This window comes from Lutzomyia longipalpis, chromosome 2, assembly GCF_024334085.1.
Source record: "Lutzomyia longipalpis isolate SR_M1_2022 chromosome 2, ASM2433408v1".
NCBI classification, from domain to species: domain Eukaryota; kingdom Metazoa; phylum Arthropoda; class Insecta; order Diptera; family Psychodidae; genus Lutzomyia; species Lutzomyia longipalpis.
In genome coordinates, this window is record NC_074708.1 from 22,065,154 (window position 1) to 22,072,450 (window position 7,297).

Sequence of the window (7,297 nt, forward strand, 5' to 3'; positions counted from 1 at the left end):
CACTGGGCAGAAATCACATTGTGTCATCACCCGTTAGAGCCATCACAATGCTTTGTTTTAATTAGACAGTCGGATTCCCCTTGTCCGTGCCAGTTCTGAATTGATTGTTTGTTGATGGTCGTTGAAAACTGCATACGAGAACATAAAACGTGAATCCTATATTCCCATGTTATGTATACAGCATAGCTTGAGAGTTCCGTATTACAGTATCGCGTAATCATATCCTTTCACTACCCGTAAAGATAATTAATCAGATACTTTAGCAATACTTTTATTATACATCCCAAACAAGCCCGACACATCTCAATCTTCAGAGCCAATCCTTATCCCGAAGTTACGGATCTAATTTGCCGACTTCCCTTACCTACATTATTCTATCGACTAGAGACTCTTAATCTTGGAGACCTGCTGCGGATATTGGTACGGACTACTGAGAATGTCTACGTGGCCCTACCATAGATTTTCAAGGTCCGAGGAACACATACCCGACACAGCAATAAACGCCATGCTCTTCTAACTCATTTACCATATCTCTCTTCAAAAGACTTCCATGGTAATACAGTTATGAAACAGAAAAGATAACTCTTTCGGTATGCTTCGACGGCTTCTCTATGGTAGCTTCTGTTACCAGGATGAGCTTTAAACCTATTTCCGAAAAAATAGGACCCACAATAAACGTATACTCAATAGGTTACGGAATTGGAACCGTATTCCCTTTCGCTCAATATAAAGTCAACTTTTATGACTTTTATATATGACATAAGCTTTCGCTTGGAGCTTAGGACCGACTAACCCGTGATCAACCACTGTTCACACGGAACCCTTCTCCACTTCAGTCATCCAAGATCTCATTCGATTATTTGCTACTACCACCAAGATCTGTGCCAATGACGGCTCCATGTAGACTTACGTCTAACACTTCAACGCACATCATTGTACCCTCCTACTCATTACAATTTCACATTACACATAATAAATTATGTGTAACAAATATTGTAACGGCAGTGTATAGGCAGACGACTTAAGCGCCATCCATTTTAAGGGCTAGTTGTTTCGGCAGGTGAGTTGTTACACACTCCTTAGCGGTTTACAACTTCCATGTCCACCGTCCTGCTGTCTTAAACAACCAACACCTTTTATGGTATCTGATATGAGTCGTATTAACATTTTGGCGCCGTAACACTGCGTTTGGTTCATCCCACAGCGCCAGTTCTGCTTACCAAAAGTGGCCCACTAAGTACAACTTTTATCTAAACCTCGAAAGACTTCAATCAAGAAAGTCGAGGTCTTACCCATTTAAAGTTTGAGAATAGGTTGAGGTCGTTTCGTCCCCAATAAGCCTCTAATCATTCGCTTTACCGGATAAGATTATTTTATATGACTGTGTACCAGCTATCCTGAGGGAAACTTCGGAGGGAACCAGCTACTAGATGGTTCGATTGGTCTTTCGCCCCTATACCCAATTCTGACAATCGATTTGCACGTCAGAACTGTTTCGGTCCTCCATCAGGGTTTCCCCTGACTTCAACCTGATCAGGCATAGTTCACCATCTTTCGGGTCCTACCATGTATGCTCAAGGTACGACTTCATAATACTTGCGTATTAATTATAAGTCGCCCTGGGATGGAAATTTATTTATAACTCATAGAGAAATAAATGTAATCCCATGTAAAAACAGTTACGTTAATTTCGCTTTTGGGTTTTCTTATTTTATTCTACAATTTCACCCCATGAAGAGATGAGAATTAATAGAATAAACCCCAATAACTTGCATACATGCTAGACTCCTTGGTCCGTGTTTCAAGACGGGCCCCGAAGGTATCTAAATCTATAGTGCACTGCAAATCAAATACATACAAATTCACCGAAATGAATTACATATGCATGTTGTATGATTTTTGTTAATCCGTCAGTCGTACATTATCGAAATTCCTAAATAGATTTATCGAATAGTATGTTGAGTACTATTAACAGATAAACAACCTAAGAGAATTCCATTGATAAGTTCAAATATAGTATGCAAGCAACTATATTTAATCTAACGGATTGCAGTGTCCTACTAGATGAAAAGTGCATACGACACCGTGAGGTGTTGTATTGAATTTCATCTATCGGATATTTAGATTCAACGGGCTTAACCCCTATACGGTTTCACGTACTTTTTAACTCTCTATTCAGAGTTCTTTTCAACTTTCCCTCACGGTACTTGTTCTCTATCGGTCTCGTGGTTATATTTAGCCTTAGATGGAGTTTACCACCCACTTAATGCTGCACTATCAAGCAACACGACTCTTAAGAGAAGTTCGCAAATTGCAGATAGTAATTTCTACGGGCCTGGCACCCTCTATGGGTTATGGAGCCCCATTCAAGATGGACTTGAATTTACATATCTATTGCAATAAGCTAATGAACTCTCCATACACTGCATCCCCAGTTAATTAGTTAAAATTAATGGGCTAAGTGCTGGGCTTTTCCCGTTTCGCTCGCCGCTACTAAGGGAATCCTAGTTAGTTTCTTTTCCTCCCCTTATTAATATGCTTAAATTCAGGGGGTAGTCACGTATGAGTTGAGATCGCATTTTTTTTTTTAATTTTTGTATTTACATTTTTATATTGAATAGCCCCTTTGCAATTGCAATACAAGTTTTATTTTTCGTATATATAGTACATGATTATTCAATGACTTTGATATATACCTTCTTGTATTGAATTACTTTTCAATTCGGGTACATTCAAAATGTATTTTTTTTTCAAACATTTTATTAAGAGCATGAACCAAACAGAGTCATAGCCCCAATGTTTTCCATTGAGAAAAACAATTTGAATTGCTTATTTTTACGACACTCAACCATACGTGGTCCATGCAGTTTCCGAGAAAACTTTTGCATGAACCGCAATATGCGTTCAAAATGTCGATGTTCATGTGTCCTGCAGTTCACACGATTTCACACAGTTAGCTGCGTTCTTCATCGACCCACGAGCCAAGTGATCCCCCGTATAGGGTTGATTATTTCATTTCTTTTTATTCCTCTTTTTGCGCACATTTAAGCACAAAAAGTGAATGACAAAATGATAAAATAATATGGTAGACAAATGTACATTCATACATTTATCAAAATATATTTTATGGGGTATTTTACATGCCATGTAGAATAAAGAAATAAGCTACTTAAAGCTCATACTGATTTTAAACTACACACATGTATATACACAAAAAAAATTATATATTTCACGGTCATCCACATAAAAATTATTTACGAATTTTCATTTTTATTGGATTGGCATCTGAATATTAACAGATTTAAGGAATGAAAATATCATTCATTTCTATCCCGGCTTCTATATATTTTTTTGTGTATATGAAAAAAAACTTTTTGCAATAAAGTGTAATTTATTGCAAAAACCACTTGCAAATCTGATAAATATATATATATATAGATATATATTTTATCAATGATCCTTCCGCAGGTTCACCTACGGAAACCTTGTTACGACTTTTACTTCCTCTAAATAATCAAGTTCGGTCAACTTCTGTGTAACATACCAAATTACTACAAGAGTATTTCGGCGCACACGTCCAGAGACCTCACTAAACAATTCATCAGTAGTAGCGACGGGCGGTGTGTACAAAGGGCAGGGACGTAATCAATGCAAGCTTATGACTCACACTTACTGGGAATTCCGGGTTCATGTGAACAGTTACAGTCCACAATCCCAACCAAGAAAGTGGTTCAATGTTTACCCATACCTCTCGGTCAAGGATAAAACACATTGATACTTTCATTGTAGCGCGCGTGCTGCCCAGGACATCTAAGGGCATCACAGACCTGTTATTGCTCAATCTCATAATGCTAGACGCATTTTGTCCTTTTAAGAAGCAAAGTGTCCTCTTAAGACAAACCCAACAGGTATAACTCCACCATATGTATAAAGCACAATGATTGCTTTCACAACCAAAGCACCCACACACATGGTTTCAGCGTCATAATCCTGCAAGCATCTATTTAAAAAAGTTTGAGTCTCGTTCGTTATCGGAATTAACCAGACAAATCACTCCACGAACTAAGAACGGCCATGCACCACCACCCATAGATTCGAGAAAGAGCTATCAATCTGTCTTACTCATTTATGTTCGGACCTGGTAAGTTTTCCCGTGTTGAGTCAAATTAAGCCGCAGGCTCCACTCCTGGTGGTGCCCTTCCGTCAATTCCTTTAAGTTTCAGCTTTGCAACCATACTTCCCCCGGAGCCCAAAAGCTTTGGTTTCCCGGAAAGCGACTGAATGAGCCTAATAAGTAGCCACATCCAATTGCTAGCTGGCATCGTTTATGGTTAGAACTAGGGCGGTATCTGATCGCCTTCGATCCTCTAACTTTCGTTCTTGATTAATGAAAACATCCTTGGCAAATGCTTTCGCTTAAGTTAGTCTTACGAGGGTCTACGAATTTCACCTCTCGCCTCGTAATACTAATGCCCCCAACTGCTTCTATTAATCATTACCTCTTGATCTAGAAACCAATCAAATAGAACAGAGGTCCTATTCCATTATTCCATGCAAAATATATTCAGGCGTTATAATTTTCATTACTTTTAGCCTGCTTTAAGCACTCTAATTTGTTCAAAGTAATTGTACCGGCCCACAATAGCACTCGATAAAGAGCACTAAAATGGGTTTTTTACATAAAGGGCGTGTCAAAGCTAATGCAAAGATCGTTTCCCTCACCGGTAAAACATCCATCACACCAAAGGTCACATGCACGCCATTTTACTGACGCACATACAACAAGCAGTACAAACCCGTACTTGGGTATACTGCTCGTGTGGGACACAAATTCAACTACGAACGTTTTAACCGCAACAACTTTAATATACGCTATTGGAGCTGGAATTACCGCGGCTGCTGGCACCAGACTTGCCCTCCAATTGTTACTTGTTAAAGGATTTAAAGTGTACTCATTCCAATTACAGAGCCTCGGATTGAGTCCTGTATTGTTATTTTTCGTCACTACCTCCCCGTGCCGGGATTGGGTAATTTACGCGCCTGCTGCCTTCCTTAGATGTGGTAGCCGTTTCTCAGGCTCCCTCTCCGGAATCGAACCCTGATTCCCCGTTACCCGTAGAAACCATGGTAGTCCTCTATACTACCATCAATAGTTGATAGGGCAGACATTTGAATGATCTATCGTCGGTACGAGACCATACGATCAGCCATAATTATCCAGATTCATCTAAAAAAAATTCACCGAAGTGAATCTTGGTTTTAATCTAATAAAAGCACACGTCTCACCCATATTGCTATAGGGATCCATGTTGTTTGCATGTATTAGCTCTGGAATTACCACAGTTATCCAAGTAACTGGGTTAACAATCAAATAAATAATAGCTGTTATACTGAGCCTTTTGCGGTTTCACTATAAGATAGTTTGTACTTAGACATGCATGGCTTAATCTTTGAGACAAGCATATAACTACTGGCAGGATCAACCAGAATAATGTCATATCAATTTATGCCATCAATAATATATACTCGACACATCACATAACATGAAGAGCATCATTATCATCGATTTACACGACACACCTTACTTAACGTACATTACGATGTTCGTAATGTAAATCAACTAGTGTATACGTATAACACATTCAAAAACACACCACCAATACTCACAAGTTTCCTAACATACACATATCAACAAAATTCACTAATATTTCAATCTTTACATTTTTGAAACTCAATACATATACAAATTCATTCGTGTGTAGAAAGATTCAGCAAACTCACATATAGTATGTTTGCATTATCTTCTTCCAAACCTTTTCTCTTCTAAACTGAAATAGAAAAAGCTGATTAACTTTGAATAAATTATCCTAAAATACCCCTGTTAATAATTTTCTGGTAGTCCTATGTGAAATTATAAAATAATTTCAAATGATTGTATTTTTGACAAAAAAAATTGTACATTATGTATATACGTCAATTTGACATTTGATTCCACTCATACTTCAAACTCTGATCATATTTGGAGCCTTTAATTAAATTCTTACTCCTTTTGGGGATATTTAATGTTTCAGCATAGTTCTTAAATTCACGCGATTATTGAAGAAGTTTAGATAAAAAATTTCACTAAAAAATAACTTATTTCATCAACGTGGATGTTTTGTAACTTATACCGCTTTACTAAAGTTGCAATTTTACACAATTTTTTAAAAATCCTTTAAGAATATCATTAGTTGATTAACTGATTCATACATTTTCTTCAATTCAAAAAGATTTTTTTAGAAAGATCAAAATTTAGAAGTCCTTTCCACTATTTCGCCTATTAAATAATTTTTAAGTACTACCATGTGCAAGAGATTCAATATGGAAACGGTAGGTTTTGCAATACGAGAAATCTGACATGTGTGTAGCAGAAATAGCGCTTCAAATTATACAAACGCTCCGTTAAACATTTGTCAGTGAGAGAAAAATAGTGAAAAAGTAAAAAATCCTTCGTCCCGAACATAGTTTCCCGCCTTCGTATCAGGAAGTCATTTGCATTTTAATGCACATATACCCAATTAATTAGCGCCTTAATGAGTTATTGTAACACAAAGGATTATATGGGAGACTCATGCTCTGAATTGCATATAGATACACGTCAAAAACACTCACAAAGGTCTTGGTTGCATTCTCTGAAACTTTTTTGTTGGGTAATTATTTTGCAATTTTTTTTTTGACAATATTTTTTTTAACTTAATTTTATTGAATTTTTTTTTAATTTATGCAAAAAACTATCAAAATGTTTAATTAAATTACTTTTTACTTTTTTACTTTTAATCGTTTTTAAAACGAAATAAAATCAATCGCAAAGTGAAATAAAATAAAGTAATTTTTTTCTAAAAATGTTTTTTAATAAAATTTTATCACATTTTACGTTATTGTCCCATCAGGAATATTATCATGATATAAGCGTTGTTATGTATAGACAGACAGACACATCGTGTACAGTTGAAAGCGAAACATACATATTGGCTTCTTTTAAGCAACACGAGGTACTACATGCGTATAAGAGAGCTCTCTTTCTCCTTTTCTTTATCGTTTCTCACATAGCAGCTCATGAGTTAAGCAATATCATACACGTTCCCTCACAGTATCCTTCATATTTTACAATTTTTGTTATTACAAAAAAAAATATTAACAATTTTTTCTCTTTTTTTTCAGATACGATTCGTGAACATTTACTGATAGTAAATTACATGTGTTATTGTATTTGATCAATTTGGCCCATCGATGAAGAAACACCACCGATTTAGCGCTT

At 36.5% G+C, this 7,297-nt stretch overlaps 2 non-coding genes across 2 annotated transcripts; both read right to left on the bottom strand.

The window, feature by feature from the left end:
- Positions 1-2,838: 2,838 nt before the first annotated feature.
- Positions 2,839-3,005, bottom strand: LOC129791486 (5.8S ribosomal RNA). The gene has a single exon (XR_008750720.1). It is a non-coding gene; the product is annotated as a 5.8S ribosomal RNA (ribosomal RNA).
- A 446-nt stretch (positions 3,006-3,451) lies between these two features.
- On the bottom strand, positions 3,452-5,490 carry LOC129791485 (small subunit ribosomal RNA). The gene has a single exon (XR_008750719.1). It is a non-coding gene; the product is annotated as a small subunit ribosomal RNA (ribosomal RNA).
- Between the last annotated feature and the right edge of the window lie 1,807 nt (positions 5,491-7,297).